A 26,990-nucleotide genomic window follows, 5' to 3' on the forward strand; every position below is an offset into this window, starting at 1 on the left:
TCTTTCCTGTAGGCCCCTGAGAGGCCAACTGGACCACAACTCCAAATGGCAGCTTTTCTCCCTTCAACTCTTAAGTCTGATTTTCCGAGCCTTGGATTGGTCAGGACACAGAGGGAAGATTTGTTCCCCCGTGAGGCTGTTGCTGAGGACAGTTTGTGCCAATCACCTGATGTGTCCCCCAGCCTTTGCTCTCAAAATGGCAAATTTCCAGATGTATGACATTTTTATTATTCTAGGGGAAAAAATTCTTTAAATGCTTTTGAAGGGGAGGAGAAGAGAAGTCACTAGTTTAATTTGGACAGAGTGGTTTGGCTTGGGTCCTATAGCCATATCATAATGAGTCTTTATTTAGGCACACATCCATGGAGTAATTAATCCAGGAGGGGCAGAAGCTGGTTATTTATCTTAGGTACCTGACAAGTTCTGTTTTATACCTGGTGGTAAAGTTGAAGATGCACGTTCAAAACCAAAAGCTTCTGCATATTACAGAGGGTATCAGGCCTTGTCCCACTAACTTACAACAGAGCTAGATTAAGTGATTTTCTGTGACTGGGGAAAGGAGTATTGACTGCATTCCCCTTCCTAATTCCTGCAGACACTGAAAATGTGTATCCACTCCATCTGTGTCCTGCCAAATATTTCTACCCAAGGACAAGAGGACAGTGTACAAAATCTGGGTCTTTCTTGTACCTGATTTGTGGTTAGGAAAGGTTATTGAGCCTCAGGACCTCTTTACAATGTGTCCCCAGCCTAAAACCCCCTACTTACTTAAAATCCCTTTATCCCAAATGTCTACAATATCAGTCATAATGATACCTTTTCATGTTCATTTGTTTAGATATGCCACACTTCTGCCTGCTGTTGGCAACCCTCCTGGACTAGGCTGCTCTTGTTAATCACATGGATGTTGTGAGTATTATGTTCACAAGTGGATGTAGAGAAGATACTTTTATTTAACTATAAATCCTCACCACATGACCTACTCATGCTTAGCAAAAATATATTAAACATTTGTGATCTGGAGTTTCATTAATCTCAGGGATTACACTGCTTGTTCATTGGTTAAATAATGTGGTTTCAGTATCTTCCCCTAATCATATTGACTTTTTATGAAAGAACTTTTGACACAAAGCTGTGTCTCAGAATGTTTTGACGTAAAGGTAGCTGCTGATCTTAATTTGCGATTGTGGATTCATTTCATCTTGTATGCTTTTATGTTACAGGTTTCTTAATGTTGCCAACATGAAAGTGCTTCAGATGGCTTTGAGTCCTAATCTTGTGGTTCTGTTCACTGAAGATAAGCTGCAATTTTTTGATTATTTTATTTTCCTATGGATCGCCAACAGGTCTAAATAACCTCCTTAGTTGTACTGGCAGGACTGAGTAAAAAGACAAAGGATAAGAAAGAGGGAAGGAAAGAAAGGAAAGAAAGAGAGAAAGAATGAGCAAATATGAGAAAGAAAAAGAAGAGGGAAAGAGGAAAGAGAGAATTGTCTTGGGAAGGTGATATAGGCCACTAATTACTTTAGACCTGCAAGCCTTCTGCACAATAATTTATTTGTAAGCCCAGAGTTAGAAAGGGCCCATCTTCAGAATCCCAAAAGAAATATATATGTGGGCCTATATGGTTGGTCAGCACCACTTCTCTCCTCCCTAAGTTTAATGATCAAAGGATGAGAAAGTTGTCAGATCCCTTCCTGGATCTTAAGTCAGTCTCTTGTGTGACTGACTTGAAGAGTCACAATGAAAATTTCCTAACATAAAGCGAAGGACATCTGACCAGCAAAGTCTTTGGGAGCTAAAACAGAATGAGAGGCTAGAAAGAATTGATGATGAAAATACTTCTTTCAAAGAGAGAAACATCTCAGAAAAATCCACAGAACCACAGAATCTTAGACAGCACTCTCAGGTGATCATTTTAGTCTTGTCATTTGTGCTTTATTTATGGAGAAACTGAGACCGGGAGAGGGGAAGAGACATGCCAAAGTTAACCCAGTATGGAGCTGAGCAAAGCCATGCATCCTGGGTCCCTTTTTATACTGTCATACTCCCTTTTTTAAAAGAAACAATCATAGGCAAGTCAGGGCTGGTTGCATAGAATTAAATGAAATAGGGCAGACAGAATTTATTTCACTGCATGCTTAAAGAAGAGCCGTGCCTAGAATGAAGTTTATTTTTTTGAGGTGTTGAAAATGTAAATTTTCCAGGGCCATGCCAGATTGCCTGTGTGCAGCAAACAGAAGCAGCATTCTAGATGGAACCCAGGGAGCCTGGGACAGATTTACAAAGGGTTCATGTGGAAATGGACTCACCTTTCATGTACCATGATTTGGTTTCGGTTTGGGCAAAAGGAAAGGGACATAGAAAGGTACATAGGTTACTGACAAGTGGAACATGATTGCTTAGGTCCTTTCTCCAGGAAAGGGGTTAGATGCAGCTCGATTTCTCAATCCCTGGCAACTCTAGTGGGTGTGGGGCCAAAGCCCCACATTCTGGCTCCCTCTCCTTTTCCGCAGATGGAAGTGAAATGAACTCATTGGCAGCTACACACCGAGAAGGAGAAAGGCTTTGAAGCCTTTTTAGAGCTACTTAGCAAGGAGTCTTACTGCTGAAGACTGGGGACAACCTATTTCCATTTTACAGATGTGCGTTTGTTAACTGTGCTTGGCCCTGCCCCGTTAAATTAGCCTTCCACTCTTGGTAGCTTGTTGAATGAATTGCTAGGACTCTGCTTCATTGCTGCTTGGCAGGCAGTTTAGTAGAACACTTTGGTAGCAAGCACCAACACAGAATACTGAGACTTAGAATGTCTCAAAGTCTATCCAAAGCCCTCAGCTTCTGGGAACTGATGCTATTATTTATTTACTTATTTTAAAAATTTTTTCTATTGTGCATTTCATTGTAGCAACAGACCAAGAACAATTATGGATCAGGAACTGTAGCGCTTATTTAATCATATTTCAGAGTTTTGTTTTTACTAGGTTCTAGATCTCCAGTGAATTATGTGGCCCACAGCCTCTCATTTCTGTGTACCTCTGGGTTGCTTCCTCTTTAGCCAGACTTAAGATTTAAAGGGCCCACAGACTCATATTCAGGAAATTGAATGTCTTTGGCTAACGCAATTCTAAACTGCAAAGTAATCTTGGGAAACTGGGGCTCTGTGGTCGGTTTAATGAGGTACTAAGACCCAGGAAAGGTACTAAGGCTCTGTGGTCAGTTTAATGAGGTACTAAGATCCAGGAAAGGTACTAAGACCCAGTGGTTATCAATAAAACACTATATTCATTAGTATAGTTTCATTGATAATTAGTGGGTCTTAGTACCTTTCCTTCCTCCCTGTCTTTTGACTTTAGGTGCTGGAAAGGGTGTAGGGTAGCCAGCGTAAATCTGCTTCACTTCAAGATCATAACTAGGCATTGCTATTGATTTCTCCTCCCTTTGGGAATATCTTAGAGAATAGTTTTGGGAACCAGGCAGAGTTGGGCATATTTCAAGAGTATCAGAACCACTAAGTCAAAATGCATTCACATGTCAGTCTGTAAGGTATAATCCTAGATGTATTACTGCAAGATTAGCAGAACTTCTTGGGGCACTTGCTTCAATTGGCTTTGACTTTTTGTAGAGTCCTTTCCTTTGCTAGAATCAGGGAGAAGAGAAGGTTAGAGAATGTTCTTTCTACCTTCATTCAGTGTGCTTCGGTGTCAGTACGGAGATGCACAGAGAGAATGTGTGTGAGCTAAAAGAGTGAAATAAAGAAAATCCATGTAGCAAATATGTATTGAATGCCTACTTGGTGCTAGATGCTGTAGATACAGTAGTGAATAAACCATGGTTCCTGTTCTCTGGGGATATGTTATATTGAGGGGAGAGGAAAGACCAGCAAGCAATATGTTTCTAGTGGTGGCAAGTGCTACCACTAGAAGGAAGGAAGGGAAGGAAGAAAGAAGGAAGAGTAAGCAAAGCAAGCCAGCAGGGAAGGGGGCTGGGGAATGCTTTAGGTATTATTTTATGAAGTGTGGTTCCAAGAAGGGAACATTGAGCAGAGACCTGAAGAAAGGAGAGAGAGAGAGCCCTGTGTACTTGAGCTGGAGAAGGATCGGGCAGAAGGCTTAATGGGATGGAGTTAGCTTCTCCCTGCACTCTTCTCTGCAGTCACATCTTACTACCTTGGCTGCTTCTGATTTACAAGTTGGCTATTCTCATTTTAACCGTAGTTTTATGAGGTGGCTGCTATTAAATGAGAATTATGCCTAGATTGTACTTTATTAAGGCAGTTGTTGTTGTTGTTAAGCACCAAATTCATTATATTTCAATTACATGGAATTCTGATTCTTTAGAAAGCCACAAAAAAGACTCTAGCCTACTAAACTCTTTATCGCTTCTAAGGTATCTGTACGCCTGGAAAACTATTCCTTGGGGGATGGGAATGCTTACATAAATGTAGAGTTGTTTTACTGCCCCTGCAATTCAGATCACTAGAGAATATTCATCTGAAATAAAAGTAGGTTTGCTTAGGATAGATTTGAATCAATGATATAACTTGAAGCTATGCCAACAACCCCATTCTCTCACAGTATATGATGTGGCAGAGGGAAAAGTTGGTATAAGAGGAGGCAGTAGAATGCAAGAGCTTTGCATTAGCCAAATTTGGAAGCAAGCCAAGATCCGTCCTGAGACCACGTAGTCAATGTGGGTTGTCAATCACTGTCTACCAGCCCAGGGCTACTTGATCAAGATCCTTGGAATTGGTGTGCTGGAATAAAGAGTAGCGAGGCATGCAAGGTTAAGAACATACTATATTCATAAAATAATATTTAAAAACCAAAGTTATTTTAGAATCATGGGAAATATTTACAGGAACCATCTTTGAAGATTACTTGTAGTGCCGGGTGTAGTGGCTTATGCCTGGAATCCCAGCACTTTGGGAGGCTGAGGCAGGTGGATCACTTGAGGTCAGGAGTTCAAGACCAGCCTGGCCAATATGGTGAAACCCCGTCTCTACTAAAAATACAAAAATTAGTCGGGTGTGGTGATGCACGCCTGTAATCCTAGCTACTTGGGAGGCTGAGGCAGGAGAATCACTTGAACCCGGGAGACGAAGGTTGTAGTGAACCAAGATTGCGCCACTGCTCTCCAGCCTGGGTGACAGAGCAAGACTCTGTCTCAAAAAAAAAAAAAAAAAAAGATTACTTGTGGTTGTGTCTGATTTTCCCAGGGTCCCTTTGTAATGTCAATTGTCAACTTTTTTTTTTTTTAAGTTTTGAGAATTCCTTTAGGTTAAAAGGCTATTGTTTAATGAGCTTTGTGTGCATATTTAAATATGTGTATGTATGAATAAAGAAATGGGTATTTTTGGCTGGGCACAGTAACTCACGCTTGTAATCCCAGCACTTTGGAAGGCCAAGGTGGGTGGATCACCTGAGGTCAGGAGTTCAAGACCAGCCTGGCCAACATGGTGAAACCCCATCTCTACTAAAAATACAAAAATTAGCTGGGGGTGGTGGCAGGTGCCTGTCATCCCAGCTACTCAGGAGGCTGAGACAGGAGAATCGCTTGAACCCAGGAGGTGGAGGCAACTGTGACCCAAGATCGTGCCACTGCACTCCAGCCTGGATAACAAAGTGAGACCCTGTCTCAAAAAACAAAGGTGCTGTTTTTTTCCAAACTATTTCTAGAGGCTTAAAACATTTTTAAAGAAAGAATTAAGAAACCTCATAAATCAAATGAGAGATAATTTACTAAGAACCAGAGCTGATATCTTATGTTACATTAAGGGGATATTTTCCTTGATTCTCCCTGCCATCCCTCCCCACCCCAGGCTGGGAGTCGTACCCTTTCTTTGTGTTCCCAGAGTATCCCATGAATGTCTAATCATAGTCATCGCTACCTGCTAATTCATATCTTTCCATGGCTTTCTGATGGGCTGACACTGTGTCCTTGAGCTTAAAATTACCAGCTGTTTGCATGGTGGCTGACAGGTAACAGGAGCTCCGTGTATGTTTATTGACTACGTAGAAGAATGAATGAGTTATTAAGATTTATATCTTATTCAGAACATTCTGGCAACCAAAGCAAAAAGAAAAATATATTAGTTTCACAGTTTCATATGCATATAAGTCTAAACAGAGCATTACTTCAGAAGTTGCATTTTTATCCCCTTGGTGCCAAGTGCCTGAAAGTATTTATCTGATGAAACAGTGAGTTTCATAGGAAACATTATTTTCAATATTTCATAAGCTACCAGTGTCCTGGACTAAATGAAAGAATTACCGTGGCTTTTGGTAGAACCTGACAGCCAGAGGCCAACTCTAGCATCCAGAGATTCCGAGTCTTCATTAGCTTCTTAGCAGATTCACTGGTACAATGTCTCACTCGCAGATGGCAGTGGGTCACGAGGCATCTTATTGTATGCCACTGGATTTTATTTTCGTGATTGCGAGTATCTAATAGATATTCTGCTGAAAGATTTTTCTGTGCTGAAGCATTAAGTGAAGTGTGTGAATTAAGGAAAAACATCCAATAGAAAACAAATTGTGAGGGTGCTGCCGTCAGTTTAGAAGGGTATGGTTCCTCCAAATTCCGCAGAGGCGTTTGTCCTTGCTGATTTATAAGCTTTGTGAGAAAATAATTATTTTGTGAAAAAAAATGTGAATACTGGTGGAAGTAAGCTAATGAATATTGGCCTAGTTAAAAAATGTTTTTAGGCAGCTTATTCTGTGAAGAGGGAACAGTGCTAAGGAGTACAAAGATGTGGTTGCTGAAGGAAAGAAGATTGATTGATTTTTGCTGTGGATATATGGGCCAAGATAGAGAAAGAGGACAGAGAGGAAAATTAAAAATCCTTTGATCCAGCAACAATAATTCTTCATTTAAATGTTTTGGATGGATGCATTTCCTTTTAAGTTGGATAATAACTTAGTAAAGAAAGGCAGTGAGAAGTTGTGTTCTGAATGCCAAGGCAGTCTAAGGAGAGAGTGAAGGCAGCAGATATTTATTGAGCATCTGCTGTTTTCTAGGCATTGTGTAAAGGATTTTAGGTATTTTTTTTTTTCTTTGAACTCTTATAGTAATCCTGTGAGTCAAAGAGGGGGAACTGGATGAGTGAGGTTAATTAAATTGTTAAGATCATGCAGTTAGTGTATATATCAAAGCCATGAGTGGATCCATTTAAGTGTGTTCCAAAGCTCAGGCTGCTATTATTTTATTTTTAAGATACTCCAGTGGTTTCCCATTTGCAAGTAAGGGACCCACAGGGGCTTCAGAGAGATTGCAGAGGGTTCATTTAAGGGCACATCTGGCTTATCTATGTTTAAGAAAATATGTATCTCTGAAATATATGTATGTCTCTATTTCAAAAACATGTAGGCATTTCAAAATTTACCAATTAAAATTTTATTCAAAAACTTTTGTCTGGAATATAAATTCAACAAGAGCAGAGATTTTTGTATATTTTATGTGATATAACTCGTGCTTAGAACCACGCTCAGCATAACAGATGCTCAATAAATATTTGTGCATACAAGAGTGAAACAATCATTATAGTTCTTTAAATATGCCAGGGCTTATTTAATCAAATTTTCGTTAGTAGACATTTAGATTGTTTTCATTTTTTCTTTCATAAACGACACATCTGTACTATAAATAAATCCCTACACATATGTCTTTGTAACTTACAAAGAAATAGTCTATTATTTCATTATAATAGATTACTGGAAGTAAACTTGCTGGGTCAAAGGAATACATATTTTAAATTTTAATACAATCTTTCTGGGGCAATTTGGTATGATGTACCAATGCCATTACCTCTAATACCATGTAAAATTATCTGTTTTCACGTCAACCCGGCTGACATTAGGAGTTAATCTTTTCAGTCTTTATAAAGTATCATTAAATTCCAAAATTCAGAAGGCTAATTGCTTCCTCCAAGTTTCTATTTATCCTGCTTAGAAGCTAGAATAATGTCCTATGGCTTCTTTCCTGCTGAGTTGAAGGAGTTTGTGTGATGACATTATTCATTGAAATTACTTTTTTAAAAAACACAAATTATGTTCTCTTTTCTACTTTCTGAACTCCTATTTGAATATATGGATTCAGACTCTTGTCATTGATAAATATGAACCTAGGGAGGGAAAGGAAGTCTAGAATTAGTTGCACATTATTAGCAGGTAGAATCTGACCACTTGATGAGAAACAGTTTATGTATTGCTGCACAGTACTCCATGTGATTTCTTGTTCCAGGCCTAACAGTTTGAATGAGTGTGACTCCATAGTATGTTCATGTTGGCTATTAAAGATGTAGAGAAGAAGCTACTGACTTTTATTTTTGCCACGTAAGCAGGTGCAGATGTGGATGGGAAAATCCATGTGTGACCAACAGATCTTTCCATTAGCAGATAAAGAATAAGAGCACTGACCTTTTGCATGGGTTTTCAGCAGAGGAGATTTTCTTTTTTTAAGTAGACACAGGGTCTTGCTCTGTCACCCAGGCTGGAGGGTAGTGGTATGATGATAGCTCACTGTGTCATTGAACTCCTGGGCTCAAGCGATCCTGTCACCTCAGGCTCCCAAGTGGCTAAGACTACAGGTATGTGTACCACACTCAGCTCATTTTCAATTTTTTTGTGGAGACGGAGCCTTGCTATATTACCTAGGCTAGTGTTGAACTCCTGAACTCCTGGCCTCAAGCAATCCTCCTATCATGGCCTCCCAAATTGCTGGTATTACATAGGTGTGAGCCACTGCACATGACCATCAACAGAGGACTTTAAGAACACACAGAAGCGTGTGTTCAACATTCTCCAAAACAATTTTGGCAGTGTTCTATTTTCTAAAGTAATGTTCTCTTCTGTCTTATGCACATGAAAACTACGTGAACTGGTATATTCCTCTTGCTGTTTACTAGGAAGTTCAGAGCCAAATGTAAATCTTAATAACTCATTAATTCATTTATTCAATAAGGATACATGGAAACCCTATGACATGTAGCACCGTGAAGTGCTGGCAGTCCTGAACTCAAGGCCACAGTGTCAGCCTTCCAGCAAGGTGGTTCAAGTTCCAACTCGGGAAGGAATGGTTTATTGCCTCCTGGAGCCCCTATGCTTTGGATGCTTGCCCTGGAAGGGGAGAGCATGGCTTTTCCCATGAAACATAACCCCGTTCTCCACTAAGCTTATTAGCACTAGAAAGGAGGCAGCTCGTTTTCCTCTCAAGTGTAGTCAAAGGCTACTGTTGTCCAAGGGTGAAGGGCCCTTGGTGGCTTGATTAGCACACAGCCTGGCCTGTGCCCATTTTCAGATGGAGACCATCAGATAGAATCTGCCGCTTCATTAGGTTGACACTCTTCCTGCCCCCTCTTGTAATAATGTCACCAGAGCACTTAATAATTTTAGGTAAATGCTGTAAGCATACACTTCAGAGGCAACCCAGGGTCGGCGGTGACAGATGCTAGCAAGGCAAATCTTTTCTCATTCCCTGCACTGTTTAAAATATAACAAGCAAAGAGGTATCATAATGGGGGAAGTTTAAGTATTACAGGAGCAGAACTTACAGCAACGTAACTACTTTAAAAAAAATCTCTTATTCAAATTTGCAGTGTTTCAAGATCAAGGGGGCCATGAAATAAATCAGATTTTTATTACAGACTTAAAGAAGATAACTTGTTTATCTTAGAGAAGAGAAGGCAGAGAGAGGCCCTGAAGTATTTGAAGATAGGTAATACGGATCATAGTTGTGAGCTCCTCTCCATTTCCCATGAAAATTGGAGACATACAAGTCTTTCATTGGTTCAAGAAGAAATTAGGTTAGACTATAAGAAGAACTTCCTAGAGACTGGAAAAGCCCGTGGGTAGGAAGAATAGAAGACTCACCTCTTTTTAAAATTTCTTGCTTCCTTCTTTTTTCATTGTTGCATGGGGGTGAATTTTATTTATTTATTTTTTTCTTTACTGGAACTGAATTCCAGAAGTAGTTTATTGGCCTGACACCAGGCTGTGTATAAATTCACAAATGTATTCACAAATGTATATAACCTGCTTCCAGAGGACCTTGTGCATGTGGGAGGGATTGGAAAGATTTGTTCTCTATTTCCTGGGTGACAGGCTGTGGTGGGAAAAGGCTGGGGACCCTGAATGTTTGGCTTGTAGCCTACACCTACCACCATCTTTTCTCAGTCAGTGCTGGTGATGCCAAGGCAATGAGCGAGCTTGTGGCTCAGTGCTTTGCATGATGTGGGGCTCCCTTAAAGAACCAAAGTGTGGGGAGTTCTTTCAGGGCAGGGCTGCTGGGAAGTGGCAGGGCGAGAAGGCTTCCTTCTGTCCCAGTGATTCCCTCACATAGGTTAGTGCTAAGTGAGGTCCAGAGAAGGTAAATGGGAGAAGTCTCATAGAGAGTTGAACTTGTAGGAATCGGGGGTGTCTGTTCAGGGCATGGCAGCTGAATCCTTGATCCTTGGGGAGTTAGCTAGATCTGACTCACATCTGCTGGACCATGATAGCCAATGTCCCTCTCACACTCTTAGATTCAAATAATTTCTTTAAGCTCATCCTTTCATTTAGAATACCAGTACTTTTGTAGCATTGTTGTTGTATTCCCCACACTGGCTGAAAGAAGGTTTTTTCTTTCACTTTTATGATTGGGTGACCAAGGAAATAAATGCCTAGTGAATTTCCACAAAATCCAGCATCATGGAGTAAATTCTTTCTCTCCATCCTTGAATTTTCTTTCTCCAGAGAAAACTTTTTTCCATTTGTCCTGTCTTTGATCGTTAGTTAGGCGTAAAAGGAGAGAGGAAGCTGTAGTTTGCAAAAATAAACAAACACTTTAGAAGGAGTTTGGCCAAAACATAAAACAATGTTTAGATTTCCCCTCTGCAAATTTCATGATAGAGGCACATATTTATTTGGTGCCTACTGTGTGCTATAGGTACTGACAGATAACAGTAAAAAAGTCCCTGTCCTCATGGAGCTTACCTTCTAATGTGAGAGGCCAACAAAAATCATCAGGTAGTGCTAAGTGATGAAAAAAGCACTAAAACCAGGTAAAGAAATAGAGATCGACAGGGTAGAATTTTTTTTTAGATAAACTGGTCAGGGCAGGCTTTTGTGACTAAGTGACATTTGGGCAGAGAGCTGAGTGAATCCAGGGAGTAAGCCATGTGACTGTCCGGGGCAGAGCATTCCAGAAAATAGGAACGATGCATGCAAAGGTCCTGAGGCAGGGCCACAATTATACTTGGTGCATCCACATGGAGTACAGCTGGGAGAGAAATCAGGGAGGTAGCCAGCGTTCATCACATTGCTTTGCTAGGAAAGTCTTCCATTTGTCTGCACTGTTCTTGCCCTGCAGTTTTTACTGAGTACGTTTGCATGTACCAATCAGGTAATGACCTCCTTGAAAGCCCTGTTGAACGTGTTTGCTGCTTTCATTGCAAAGACAAGTTAGCCCTGACAGTTCATCAATAAGTGAATTTAAAAGGACTGTGCAAAGGAATTTGGAATATCTGCAATTAGTTTATTAGGCTTATCACCAGAGACTTCATTTTATTTAGATGTTTCATTTTAAATGAATAAATAGAATGACTAGAGACTTCTGCCTATTTATTATTTAAATAGTAATTCATAAACATGGTCAAAATGCAAATACTACAAAAAGGTATTTAGTGAAAGTAAAGTAATTCATAAACATGGTAAAAATGCAAATACTACAAAAAGGTATTTAGTGAAAGCAGGTCTATCCTGTCTCCCTGTACTTCTTTTCAGAAGCACCTAATGTTAGCAGGTTCTTGGTTATGTTCTTAGAATGTAAATACTCCTCTCCTTATAAATACTAAGATTGTGACTATATATGTTGCTTTGCACCTTGCAGGTCTTGGAGCTCTTCCAATTAGTGAGCATGGAGCTGCCTAATTCTTATTAATATTTAACTATAAGAGAAAACTGCAATTTGGTCATTCCCACTTTGATAGACATTAAGGTTTTTGTATCTTTTGTTATAACAATCAATATTGTGATGACAATCCTCATACATTTGTTAAGTGTATCTATAAGAAAAATTCCTGGAAATGGATTGGAAGCAAAGGGGGAAATGTATATTTTAAATTTTGATAGATACTGCCAAATACTGTCCATATACACTCTGCCATGGCCAAGCACCCCATTTTCTCCTATCCTTGCCAACACAGGGTGCTACTGTTCTTTTGTATTTGCAATATAATTGAAAAATCCAATTTCATTTTAGTTTAATTCGCATTTCTGTCAAAGTTAAGTTGAATTCAGCGATAAAAAATATTGTATTTTGGTCAAGGAGTGTTGTCTGTAGTAACCCTGATTCTTTGAAATTTATTGGGACTTCTTGAAAACCTAGTACATAGTTCATTTTAGGAATACTCCATGTACTTAAAAAAAGAGCAAAGAATGTGAATTCTGTTCATAGGGAGTAAAATTTTAAGCATATTTTTAGATTCATCTTGCTGGTCATGTTCACATCATCTGTAACCCTACTGACTTTCCACTGTGGGATTTTCCATTTCTCCTCAGAGTTGTCAGTTTTTCCTCTAAATTTTTGTAGGCTGTGTTGTTTAGGGACATCTTGGTACATTGTCACTATGAATTGTTGCCTTTTGCCTCTGATATCAGTATTACCATCTCAGCCTTTTTTTTTTTTTTTTAAGTTGTTTGGTGTGTCTTTTCATCTTCTGTATTTTTTATATATTTTCTATCATTTTGTTCTGTTATTCTGGAAATGTCACTAGGAATTACATAGCAATGAATCAGATTTGTAAAGCCATTCAACGTTTTGCAATCCAAGTGAATGTAATGTGTCCATAGTTTCTGAATTACTGATACATTGAATTTATTTCTGCCATATTATTTTGTATTTGTTATATGAAATCTTTCTTACTTTTTTTCCTTTTACTATTAAAAAAATTCCAACCTTCTGTTGGATTATGAAGTTTTATCTTATTCTTCTTTTACCCCCCGTACCTAATTGGAAGCTGTATTAATTTTAATTTCCTAGGTCAGCTGTAACAAAGTAATACAATCTGGATGGTTCAGAACAACAGAAATTTATTGTCTCATAGTCCTGGATGTTAGAAGTCTGAAATCAAGGTGTCAGCAAGGCCATGCTTCCTTTAAGATCTATAGAGAAATCTTTCTTCTCCTCTTTCCAGCCTCTGGTGGCTTGCTGGCAGTCTTTGGTGCTCCCTGGTTTGCAGCTGCGTAACTCCAGTCTTGTCTGCACAGTGAGTTGGTAGCTGCTGGAGAGACGATAGTAGTAATTTAGAATTCTCATACCTGTACTGTTACAATCGTTAACTGATAACATCGAGACTTAGTCTGCTGTCACTTACCTTATGGATTCCTGTATAAGAAACCCTGCTGTGTATTAAAAACTTCTGCTCAGCTTTTAAAAAATACTGGTGTTCTGGCTAACTTCACTTAAGACGAGTTAAATTGGAATCTTGTTTGGCGTGGCTCTGGGCATTGGCGTTTATTGAAAGTTCCCCAGGTGATTTCATCACGCAGCCAGGATGCAGACCCAGGCCGGGGAGACAATCTGGACAAATGTGTATTGAGTGCCAGCCGGGTGCAGCCAGCACTGCACCGGGCTTGGGAGGTGCCCCTGAGGAAGACCCATGGGGCAGCTGCCTTGCTTTTTTCCAGGAATGGGGTCATGTAGCATTTACTGAGGATCTTACACCAGCACCAGGGGCTCAGTGAATATTTGTTCATTGGTTGATTGAATCGCAGATCACTGATAAGGGGTCTGGGATACGAGTGAAAGAAGTTTTGAATGAGAAGGGAATTGGGGAGTGCCAGCCAAATATTAAAGTAGGGGAACAGGACAGGAGAAACTGCATCCTTAAAATACAAACCTTGCTTTTGCGACTTTCTTTTGTGTGTGTTGTGTATAATGCTTATCAACCTCTCCCCCCATAGACAACTTTTTCTTATTTCCTGTCTTTTTTAAAATAAATGTTTTAATTTTAGAGATAGGGTCTCACTATTTTGCCCAGGCTGGCCTTGAACTCCTGGTCTCAAGTGATCCTCCCTTCTTAGCCCCCTGAGCAGCTGGGACTACAAGGGCATGCCACTACACCTGGTTTCCTGCCCTCTTGAACTAAATATTTTTTTAAACCAACTTTTTCCTCCTTCATCTGATTACAAGCTACATATCTTAATTGTATTCTTTAGGGAATACCCTTAGTTTTAGAAATTAATAAACTTTTTACTTTAGAATAGTTATAGATGTGTGGAGAAGTTGAAAAGATAGTACAAAGACTTCACATATACCCCACACTCAGTTTCTGCTATTATTCACATCTTACATCAGTATGGTACATTTTTCACAATTAATGAGACAATAATGATACGTTATTATTAGTTAACGTCCATATTTATTCAGATTTCCTTAGATCTTTTCCTTTTGTCCATTATTTCCCCCATGATCCCATCTATGATATTACATATATGGACTACACTTTTAAAAAGATGCATAAATCCACTTATTTCCCAGGAAAGTTTAATTTAATTGGTAGTTTCTATTTGTACAAGATGAGACCATTAGCACACTCGAATTCCCCTTTGTTTTTCCATCTCAGCTTCTTGGGTCATTGTATGTAAATTTTAGTTCCAGCTTTAAGACAATGAGTTTATGATCTGGGCAGGGACCTTTGGTGAGAAATGGTGGTTCTTCTTGGTCTTCCTATGCTGAGGATGTGAGAGAAAACTACAGATCTACACCATGTTTTGACTATACCATTTGAAAAGTTTAGAAATTTGTGTTCTAAAATTGTAACATGTGATACAAAACAACAACAACAACAACAACAAAAAATCGTCACACCTCCGTCACCCTAAAACAATGACAAGGGAAATTAACTATGGGTGACAATAACTTGTCTTATCAATCTCAGCAGATCTCTCCTTCCAATTGTCTCCTCTGAGGAGCATAAAGACAGAATCACCACGAGATGCAGTAAATAACTCCCACAGAGTTTAATTGTTTTTAAATTGCAATTATAACTAATTAAATGCTAAGATGTGAACAGCTGCACAAGAATATTTAACAGATTTCTTGGCATCATCCCCACTTCGAATATTACTTTTAAAAGGCTAGCTATGGAAATAAGCAGTGAGTGGTTATTTTATGCTTTTCACATCAGAAACTCAAAAAACAACCTGAAAATTGGCAAAGAAAGGATTCTCTGGTTTTTTTGTTAAGCCTCTCAAGTCAGTGGACAGCCACAGCACTCCACATAATTGGGTAAGTGTGATCAGCAGGTCCTGAGAGATGAGATGAGATCAGTTCAAACTGCATGATAAGGGAGGTCTTTGTGGCGGATCCTTTCCTCTAACATACATATATTAACCTTCGACTGTGTACTTATCACTGTGTTAGAACTGGGGACCCAGGGCAAAATAAATGATGACTTCTGCCTCAGAGGAGCTTGTAGTATGATGGGGGAGATGGACTGGTTCATCAGTGGCTTCAGCTTAATGCAGAGGATGGCAAACTATGGCCTGAAAGCCAGCCTCCTGCCAGTTTCTGTATGGCGTACAAGCTCAGAATGACTTTTATGAAGAAGAAAGAAAACAAGAATGGGGGTGAGGTCTTTGGGCACTGTCTTTTTTGACATTTCTGTCCAAAGTGGAACCTCTATCTGGCCCTTTAGATGAAAGACTAGGTTTTCTTTGTTTTGTTTTGTTTTTTCGTTTTTGTTTGTGTGTGTGTGTGTGTTTTGTTTTTTGGTTTGTTTGTTTTTTTTTTTGAGACAGAGCCTCCCCCGTCACCCAGGCTGGAGTGCAGTGGCGTGATCTTGGCTCACTGCGCTTTCCACCTCCTGCCTTAGCCTCTCAAGTAGCTGGGATTACAGGCACCCACCACCACACCTGGCTATTTTTTTTAATTTTTAGTAGAGACAAGGTTTCACCGTGTTGGCCCCACTGGTTTTGAACTCCTGGGCTCCTGCCTTAGCCTCTCAAGTAGCTGGGATTCTCCTGCCTTAGCCTCCCAAGTAGCTGGGATTACAGGCACCTACCACCACACCTGGCTAATTTTTGTATTTTTAGTAGAGATGAGATTTCACCATGTTGGCCACATTGGTTTTGAACCCCTAGGCTCAAGTGATCCACCTGCCTTGGCTTCCCAAAGTGCTGGGATTGCAAGCGTGAGCACGGTGCCCGGCCAAGACTAGTAGTATTTTATAAGTAAGAATTACAGCATACTCATGAGGCTAGGACAGCAAAACCTTTCTGTGGAAATTAGAGAAGTCACCCCCAGAAGAGGAGATACTATAGGAACAAACATTTAATGGCTTTTCCACTTGACATGCCTTCAAATACACAAACTTTCACGTCTTCCACCCCTGATTTGTATTGAATTTGTTCTTTCCGCTGTTCCCTATGAAACCTGGTGTCAACTGCTCTACCTGTCACTGCCCATTGATTGTGTTTCCTAATATGAAATCTACGAATGGGGCTTCAGAGGTCCTGAGAACCCCCTGAACTGACAGTGAACAGATGCATATGTGCATTTTTTCTGGGAAGAGGGGTTCATAACCTCCATCAGATTCTTTAAGTGGTCCATCATTTGAAAATGTTGAGAAACAGAGTTTTAAATTAGACTTCTCAGAATTAAAATCAGTGCTACTGATGGTGGGTTCTGACTAGAGCAGATTCAAGCAGAGGCATTATGAGTTTCCTTCTGTTAGTCCAGGCCAAGTTTCCAATAGCCTCATCCTTTCACAGGATATTTAGAGAGAAACCTTTCTCAAACTACTGGATTGTGTGCTTGGATAATAAATGCAGTTGTGCTCTTGAGGGGACCTGGGGTATCACAGGATATCTGCCTGGATGCTCAAGAGAGCAGAGTCTGAGAAAAAGATTAAGATGCTAACAATTTATTCGGAAGACACAGCCCAGCGGCGAGAGTGAGGGAAAAGAGAAGTGAGACAGGGGAAGATACAGTGAACGCACTGGGATACTTTATTGTGCTGACTGATGCCTTCCGGCAAGCCTGAAGAACCACATCTGTCTCTTCTGCAACTAATACAGGAGGATCACAAGGAGGGGCCACATGTTGAAAAAGCCCATAGAAGAGAGAAAGAGGGGTGGATGTATCTGCCAGCCTCCCTCACTTCTCCCTTTTAACATCAGCAAAATTTTGTCCCATGAGCTGCTAATGCTACTTCACTTGAAGTTGGCATCCTCCACCCCTCAGAGACTTCTCAGGAAGCTCCGTGGTGTGGCATTCTGGTCAATGCAAAACAGAGTGGTGACCCAGTGAAAGTGAGGGTGCCAATCAAAAGAAAGAGAAATAAAGGCAATGCTTTAAGGAATCCAGGAAGGTGCACAAGGTTTGTTCCTCATAGTAGGGGAGGCAGACCTCTGAAGAAAACAGGTGACAGTTGGGGAAAAGGAACTTCTGGGCAGAGGAAACATATGGCCAGAGGTGAAAACTGGAGAGGATAAGGTATGCAAACTAGGGCAGGGAAGAAGACAGTTCTGCTGAGACGGTGTATTCATGCCTCCATCTGCATGTCCATCTGATATTCATTAAACCTCTTCTGTACCAATGATGATATGAGTGAACAAAAACAGACACGGTCCTATCCTCGCAGAGCTTAATATCCAATGCAAGGGACAGATATTAATCATGTCATTATACAAGCACATGCAAAACTGCAGTGATGTGGCATGCTCATGGGAGAATGAGGAATGGACTGTGCTGTGAGCCTTTATTAGGTGGAGTTAATCTTGGTGAGAGAGGCCAGGTTCTCCAGGCTGAGTGGTGCATACACTGAGATAGAAAGGAAGACTAAGAGTTAAGAGCAAGTGAAAGGGAGGAAGGGGCACCGTAGGGGAGGGGCGGGATGCTGTATACAGAGGCTCTGCAGAAGGATGGAGTGTGGCAAATATGAACCTCAGAAAGAAGGCCGTGTGGATGAGGGAGAATGGCAGTGGCAAGATGGGAGGTAGGCAGCAGGGCCGGGCCACACCAGGCTGTGTGAAAGGAGTTTGCATTTGTCTGAGGAGCAGTGGGAGCCTTTGGAGGCATTTTTGTAGATAAGTATTATAATCAGGTTAGGGGTCATTTGGAAGGCCCAGTGAAGAGAACCCCTATATCTTAAAGACCCTCTCAGTTTAGACAGTCTTGGCTGAATTATGGCTGTTAGAGACCACTCCCCAGAGACTCCAAATATTAACAACCCCAAGGATGTGTGAAGGAAAAGCAACTCCAGGAAAATTCCGATAATAACAAACAATAGGCATTGGAGACTTTAGGGCTGGTAGCTGTGGAATTAGAAGACCCTTGTGCTTACCTGCTGGAACATATTTCAAACACTGTAGAATCTTCTATAAATTATTTTTATTTTTTATTTCTTCACAACACTGTCAGGTAGGGCACAAGAAACTCGAGGTGCACACGTGGAAAGTTCTAGAATTGTATCACAAATACGGGCACCCTCCTGAGGCCTCATCCCTCCAGTGGGATTGCTGAGGATGGTCAGATGAAGGGCTCCTCCCACACGGTCTGAGACTCCAGGGCAGAGAAGCAGAACCCCGCTTCTCAGCGGTTCCTGGAGCGTTGACTCAAATTCTCTTTGAGCCTTGCTTTGCCCAAGGCCCTGATGCCTACTCTGCTTCCAGGAGGTTTGGGGGTTGATATGCGACCCCAAACTCTACATGTTCAAAAGAAAACAAAAACAAAACAAAAAATCAAGCAGAAACCCCATAGTGAAGCAATCTGAGGAGGAAGAGCTATTATCAATCCAACTACTAAGTTACCTTAATTTGTGATAAACAGGGTAACCCAAGTCATTAATCCAGGGGAGGGTATCGCTGAAGAACAGGTTTTTCTGCCTCTTGAAAAGCTTTGAGAGGAATTTAAATGAATTCTCATCTGATAGGAATTTATGTATTGTGACTACCTCCAGTCAGATCATACTGTGTGATGCTTTGTTTGAGGGTTTGCTTGTTTGTGTGTGTGTGTGTTTTGTTTTGTTTTGTTTTTGGAGACAGGGTCTCTCTCTGTCACCCAGGCTAGAGTGCAATGGCACAGTCTCAGTTCACTGCAGCCTCCACCTTCCAGGTTCAAGTGATTCTCCCCCTGCAGCCTCCGGAGTAGCTGGGATTACAGACGAGCGCCACCACGCCCGGCTAATTTTTGTATTTTTAGTCCAGACAGAGTTTCACCATATTGGCCAGGCTGGTCTCAAACTCCTAACCACAGGTGATCCACTCATCTTGGCCTCCCAAAGTGCTGGGTTTACAGGCATGAGCCACCGTGCCCAGCCTTGTGTGATGCTTTGATGTGACTACAAGAAGCTTCAAGATTGAGTAGGGCAGGTTTGGCTGATTGGCTGATTGCAAATTTATGTACATGGGCCTGTGTGTGTGTGTGTGTGTGTGTGCGCGTGTGTAGGGTGTTTTCAGTTGTGTGCGTGTATAGTCAGAAATGATGGTAGTCATGTGTTCTGAGCTATGGGTAGTTTCCATTCTTCTTCTGTTTTCAGGATATTCAAGATGGCTAATGGAGCAAATCTCTCTTGACCCATTTGCCTGTCAGTTCAGTACACAATCAGGCAAAGGAAGTATCTCTATGCAATATCCCAGTGCCTTCCGTTCTCTGGAATGCCCTGCATTTTCCTTTCTGAATTGAGCAGCTGCATGTGAAAATTGATTTAACATGTCAAATCTTGGATATTTCTTCTAAAAGCTTTTAGGTGAACCCTTGCTTAGTAATTCTAAACTGTGTTACATCTTTCCAGGGAAAAGAAATGCAGGACTTCACAGTTGGATTTGGACAAATTGGAGGCTTTTAGGAAAGAGTCATAAAAGTGATTAAGGGCTGGAGGGAGTGACTGAAAAGAGATTAAAGGAGTGAAATTCGGATCTTTGCCAAACTGCAGATGTGGGGCGAGCAGAGGGCAAAACACTTAGAAGATGATAAAATGTTGGGGAAGGAAGAGGGGCTGTTTCAAGGCTCTTAATCTCTTTTTGGGTCATGGACCTTTTGCAAATTCATTGTAGCTCTGAACCATCTCCTTAGAGGGATGTCCAGGCTTATATATTTTTGGCCTGTCTCTTTTCTCACTCTAGTTCCAGACATGTGGTGTTATCATGTAAAGCAGAAATGGCCAGCCCTTTTGTTATTTCAATAGAGGTTAGAAATACAGACTTTAGTGTGAATGTTTCCATTTAAAAAACTGTGTTAGCCAAACTAAACACCTCTCTGGGCCATTGTACCCTCTAGATTGCCAGTTTGCCTCCTCTTATTTAGAGCAGCGCTGAGGAAGCCTGGATGCAATGGCTCACAGGTGTGACAAGAGCCCTTGGCTGACCTGAAAAGAGTAGGATTATGGGACAGTGGATGAACATGTGTTTTACAGACTTCTACAACCTGCAGTCTTATTGAGCAAACAGTAGTTGCAACACCAAATCAAATGTGTAATTGGAAATGATGCTAAGTGCTGTGAAGAGGTGGTGAGTGCTGTATATGAGGGAGAGTACCCAGGGAACTAACGAAAGCAGAAGAGGGCGTGGAAAGACCTTTAAGAAAGCAACTAAACTCAAACCTGAAGGATACATTGACAAGGGGTGGGGGGAGGAAGAACATTCCAGGCATTTGGAGTTACACAAGAATGATCAGAGGTCTATGAGGTTGATGAAAAAGTAATTGCAGTTTTCACCATTAAAAGTAATGGCAAAATTGCAATTACTTTTGCACCAGCCTAATAGAAGGAACTTGAATTATGTGTCTTCACATGTTATTTTCTTCATTTATAGGTAAAAAACAAAGCCCAAACCAAGAAACTAAGCTCCCTAGAAAGATTTCCAAGAGTTAATTTTGTGTGTGATTTTTATATTCTATTTTTCTTTCATTCATAGTTTATTGAGCATAAATTAGTCTCCTCCTGTACTCAAATCCTACACACACACACACACACACACACACACACACACACACACACACACACCCCTATGTCCTGTCTGCATAGTAATTGCTGGCCCTATTAATCTTAGTTGATTTTTCAAACATTCAACTTACAGTTTTAAAATAACTACTGAATGCAAATTCCTGTAGAAGGTACAAAGGAAGTACCTGCCTTTGAGGAATTCATATTCCAAGCAGCCAGGGAAGACTTCTGCACAAGGAACAAGAATGTATCACATGCACCATAATGTGGGTTCCTTGATTAAATTCTTTTCTCACCCTCCCTAACCCCCTGATTCATTCCCTGTGTATAACCAACCTCCCCTACTTCTAATTGTAGAAGAACATCTTCAACTTTCCTTCATATCGTCTACCCTCAGAAAGTATCCATGAATCAATCCTTCCCCTTTCTATATCTCCATACAACCTCTAAAGGGCATATAATGGAAGCCTTGTGATCCACATCCTTTAGTCCTGCTCTGTAGAGACCACCTTCCTTTATTGTTGTAGCTGTTTCTTTTGGTATTGACCTCTGCATTTCTAAATAACATGCATATACCACTCTTCCTTGTCTTATCAGTTTTGGATGTTATCTATGACCTTTTGTTATATCAAAAGTCTCTAGTTAAATTAGTGGTAACAATTGACATTATAAGTCTGCAATTTGTCACTGCTTACCCAACATGTACTGTGATCACCTACTCCCTTTCTTGTATATCTTCTCACTTTACCTAGAATATTATTGACTGAGTATATGTAAACATCATTGCTACAAGCAGCTTGGAGCCCTGAGTCCTCTTGCGTTAATGTGGATGGGTTGCTCTGTATGGTTGGTGTGGAGCTGCTGTATTGCTATTTCCCTTTGTGGTGGTTCTTTGTTACGATATTCTTGTTTTCTGAATCCGTCATCCTCTTTATTTGCTTACTCTTTTGTTTTGCTTGTGCACACCCCCTGATTACTTCCTAGGCATCTTTTAATAGGAGGTCAAATTCTTGACCCTTTGCATATCTAAAAGTATCTTTAATTCTGTATCAGAAAAATTATCTCTCAAGTTTAAGTGCTGAACAAAGAGTGAAATAGTTTGTTGTTTGTTTGTTTGTTTTAAGATTTTGTAGTTACTTTCCATGCTTTTCTATATATGTGGCTATGGAAAAGTCTGATGTCATTTTGGTTTGTGATCATTTATTTGTAATTTTTTCCCCTTCTTCTCCAGAAACTTTTAAGATTTTCTCTGGTTCTGAAATTTCACAATAATGTACATGTATTTTTTTAATTCATTTTGCTGGGCCTTCTCTGAGCCCTTTCAAACTGGAGACTCATGTATTTTAGTAGTAGAAAATTAAAAATATATATTTATTTGATTATTTCTTAGCTTACATTTTTCTTCCCTTGGTTGTTTCTAGAACTCGTTTGGCTCGTGTACTGATCTTCTGTGCCTTTATCATTTCCCTTCACAAATGTTTCTACTTTCTGAAAGATTTCTTTGACATCATCTTTAACCCTTCTACTGATTTTTTTAAAATTTCTAACTTCTTTTTACTTCTAAGAGTCCTACCCTATTTTCATTATTCCTTTTACAAAGAAATATTGGATGTATAAAACAATAACCAGATGACATTTTTATCTTTTGAGAAAAAAATACATAGTTTTCATATGCCTTATTGTCTCTGAGGTCCATGTATTATTTGTTATTTTTGGACCCACTTTTTCATGTGGGAGGTTTACCTCCAATGTCTGGTGATCCTGGGCTGTCTTTAAGCTGAAAGTTCAGTATGAGTAGGTGGGGCTCTCCTGTAGGCGCTGTATGGTAGGTATGTATGGTGTCCTCTGGGACCCTGTAGTTTCTCCAGAGAAGAATTCTCCAATCTCCTGGAGGAGGGAGGCCAGGTGGGAAGGAGGACACAGGGAGAAGGCTTGTGTTTCTGCAGCTGTATAGGTGCGGGGTGCTTCAGTGTTCAGACTGTGGCTGAATCTCCCAGTTCTCCCTGCCATACTTTATCCACTGCTTCATTTTGCCTGATGCTTTCAAGTCCAGAGAACCCTCTAGTTAAATTTTTCCAAAGGAGGAAGCTCTAATCTTCTATAGGATCAGTGCCGTGCCATATAGGGCTCAGGAGATGCTCTGGAGGTCTAAGTTGTTCTGTCTACTTTTTAAAAATCACCTTGTTTTCAACCTAAGATTCACCCCTGCCTTCTTGCCAATGAATGTCCTTAGGTGCCAAACTCCTCAGGGATTCTATAGAACAAGTTAGCTTGGTTCTTGGTGTCTTGTTGGAGAATGGAGAAGTGTTGTATTGTTATTTGTACTTTTCTGTGTATATTAAGCAATTTGGAAACTCTCCAGGTGATTCTGATGCACATCCCAGCTTGGTTTCTGTGATGCTGTGTAAATGGTCATCTGAAAATGCAGATGTGGCTACATCACACCTCTGCTCCAAAGCCTTCCGTGGCTCCTGTCTCCTGCAGACTCAATTTCAAATTCCTTATTGTGGTATTCCAGATGCTGGCCTCACTTTCTGGCCTTGCCTTCCACTACTCACCATTCTGTGCTTTTTGCAGATGCTTTTGGTTCTGTATTTAACTCTTTTCCCTCACTCTCTGACATTTGCTCACCAATATATTGTTTCTCCTTCAAGATCTATTTGAAGTTCTACCTCCTTCATAAAACTCCTTTCTTTTGAAAAGCTTTCTTTTTTGTGCTCCCTACATAATTTCATTTATATTTCTTTTATGATACTTAGAATATTATGGTATAGGTCATTGTTACTCACTTTTATGCTTATCGCATTCTCCCCGGTCCCCAAATGCAAGCTCCTTAAAGGCAGGGGCTGTATTATTCACCTGTTCTATATATCTTTTATTGATCAAATATTTATGAGTGCATGTCATATGCAAGACCCTGTGCTAGATCATGGGGTATGTATGTAACTAAAGCAGAGTTCTGTTACCCAGGGTCCTGGTTACCCCGGAAAGGGGCTCTTTCCTGTTCATTTTCATGAAGCCAACACACAAAACCAAAAGTGAGTGTCAGGCACCACAGGCTTTGGTCAGTGGCTATGGAATTGGACAAGTGGGAGTGTAGCTCACAAATCAACTTCTGGGTTCCTACGAACTGGAAGTTACGGATATGGGGCGTCCTTAATGAAGGGGCTGGGCATTAAGAACAGTGGGAGGCATATTCATGCTTTTTCTTCGAAAGGGATAAAGATTTTCTAGGAATCAAAGAGTTTCCTTAATTTTGTCCTTTTTTCGTCTCATCCAGTCATTGTCATTGTGATTGTCAACCGTCTTAGCACTCGTGGGAGTGTCATTCAGTATGGAAATTGAATTATAATGAAGCTAGAGGTTCTTCAGAGGTTGAGTAAGCTGCCTAAGAAGGAACTTCTGACCCCAGACATCCTGTTTCCTAAAAATAAGCAGGGTTAAAGCTCAGTAGGCATTTAGCTATGTTGCAGAAACACTGGGCAACAAAAGTGGGGTAGGGGTCCAGCTAAGTCACCTAGGCATTGCAGTGGGTAACAGTTCCATCTATACTCTGCCATGAGGCTTATGGCAAGTGCTCTAAGGAAGCACTAAGTCCCCTAATGGAGCAGTAAATACCCTAAGAGAGGAGAAAACAAGAATCCCTCGTCTGTCAAGCATGCTGTTAAATTTTAAAAGGAGGAATTCAGTGTGGTGGATAAAAGCTGAACAGGGTCTTTTAGATGAGTTGTTTTGAGCTGGGCTTTTCTGTGTACGATATTAACAAGGAACACGGGTTGAGATAGGGGCTTCTTGAATTAATGAATAAAGCCCAGGCAGAGTCCTCCAAGACTTGGAGGCTCTATTTAAGGACAGTCAGTCATCTGTTTTGACCAGGGCTTGGACCAAATGGAGGACAGCAGTGGAAAATACGCTTGTGAGAGGGGTTTGGCACCCATTCTAGTGGGCCTGGGTGCTTGGTTATAAATAGATTGGGTTTTATTTGGTTCAATGACACTGAAAGCTTTTGGACAGTGTCATGGGATAGTCAGGATCTGTTTAAGGCAGTAGTATGTGGTATGATCAGTAAAGGAAACTGGGAGAATAGTTAAGAAGAAGTCTTAGCCGGATGCGGTGGCTCATGTCTGTAATCCCAGCACTTTGGGAGGCCGAGGAAGGCAGATCATGAGTTCAGGAGATTGAGACCATCCTGGCCAACATGGTGAAACACCGTCTCTACTAAAATACAAAAAAATTAACCAGGTGTGATGGTGCGTTCCTGTAGTCCCAGCTACTTGGGAGGCTGAGACAGGAGAACTGCTTGAACCTGGGAGGTGGAGATTGCAGTGAGCCGAGATCGTGCCACTGCACTCCAGCCTGGCGACAGAGCGAGATTCTGTGACAAAAAGAAAAAAAAAAAAAAAAGTCTTGACCTGGTCTAAGACAGGTGATCCCAGCTGGGCCCAGGGTGATTGTGATGGCAGGCATGGAAAAGAGAGGACAGGCATGATCACTTTTGCAGGGCACAGCTGATTCAGTTGTCCTTCATTACTGTGGATTATGGAATTTATTGGCATTGGGGAGCAACAAGGTGAGAGCCCTTGAAGATGACTCAAGAATTCAGCCTGGCTCCTGACTAGGAGGATGGCAATTCTAATAATATGAAGAGAATGGGGAAGAAGATGGAGTTTTGTGGTCAAGATGATGTCTTCTCGTTTTGAATATTATAATGGATTTGTATCTCCTCTCCCCGCGCCTTCCCCCTCCCCCGGCAAAAAAAAAAAATCCAAGTCCCAACCTCTGGTGTGTTTGCAGATGTGATTAAGAATCTCAGGATGAGCTCATCCTGGATTGAGTATGGACCCTAGGTCCAATGACTGGTGTCCTTTTAAGAGAAATGAGGGGACATATAGACCCAAGGGGAAGGGCATGTGAAGAAAAGGCAGAGATTGGAGTTATGTAGCCAAAGCATGGCAACGATTATTAGAACTACCAGAAACTAGGAGGAGAGAGGCCTGAAACACATCTTCCTCCAAGCCTCCAGAATGAACCAACGCTGCTAGCACCTTTGACTATGGCCTTCTGGCCCTTCAGAAATGTAAGAATCGATTTCTGTTGTTTTAAGCCACCAATTTTTTTTTTTGTAATTTGTTATAGCAGACCTAGGAAACTAATTCAGATTATGTTCAGATTTAAACATCGAGCACAAGAATTTACCAACCAGCTCCATCCTGAACTTTGTTATTTTATGTGATCCACTGAAAAGATAGATATTCATTGAGAAGATCCTGTTGCTGATGTTAGCAACATTTGGTGATGTGGATGGGGTGGGGTGGGGAGAGTGGCGGAGTGATGTTATTCAAAAATGAGGCAGGTACAGTAGATTTGCTTCCCTACAGGAAAAACTATTTCAAAAGCAAGAAGCAATCAGTAATAGAGCATTTATTGAGTTTCTATTTTGTGTCCAATGCTATATCACTAGGTACTGAAAGAGATACAAGATAATACGATTCCATATGGATTTCCCAAATACTCACAATCCAACAATTGAAACAAAATCATTTAGCAAAGCTAATACATAACCAATTGGTAAGGGAAGTAAGGAATATTGAACTGCATATGGAAGCTTTGTTTCTTTTTTATTAATTGGATACTTGATTTTTAAAAAAATCTACCATCGAGTTTGAGATTCTGTTACAAAGTCACTCAGTGTCAAGGGTATGTTTCCTGATCCCTTAAAGTAAAATTACCTCTTGGTTTGAGGCGTGATGCATGCTGAATTACCACAAGAGCCCTGGAACTTGCAGGCTGAGAAATCATCCTTTTGCTTCTCACTTCCTTACTAGGAAAATGCTCTGCAGCCTGCAGAATCAGCAGCCGGCAGAAGCACAATCACCCTCTGGTCATGGGAACTGAATGCATTCATGGACTGTCTTATCTAAATGGTTTGACAAGTTCTCTATTCACCTGGCTAATTGCATCAGGCCCTCTCCTTTTCCTTCCACTGCTGCAACTTGGCAGGTGCAAGTGTCAGTATTGCCCTACGGCTGCAATGTGCCCTGGATGAGAACTCCCAGCCCATCACTGCAGC

The 26,990-nt window shown here is 40.8% G+C and overlaps 1 protein-coding gene across 3 annotated transcripts in view; it reads left to right on the forward strand.

Annotated features, from left to right (window-relative positions):
• Positions 1–26,990, forward strand: part of LYPD6B (LY6/PLAUR domain containing 6B) — a 198,083-nt gene that overhangs the window by 110,951 nt on the left and 60,142 nt on the right. For 2 of the 3 annotated variants that reach the window (XM_025404750.1, XM_025404751.1), the window contains one exon: positions 839–909. The exons of the other annotated variant lie outside the window; for it this stretch is intronic. The gene's annotated coding sequence lies outside the window, so the exon portion shown is untranslated. The remainder of the gene's footprint in view (positions 1–838; positions 910–26,990) is intronic. 3 annotated transcript variants of the gene reach the window in all.

Source organism: Theropithecus gelada, chromosome 12 (genome assembly GCF_003255815.1).
Source record: "Theropithecus gelada isolate Dixy chromosome 12, Tgel_1.0, whole genome shotgun sequence".
In the NCBI taxonomy this organism is placed as follows: domain Eukaryota; kingdom Metazoa; phylum Chordata; class Mammalia; order Primates; family Cercopithecidae; genus Theropithecus; species Theropithecus gelada.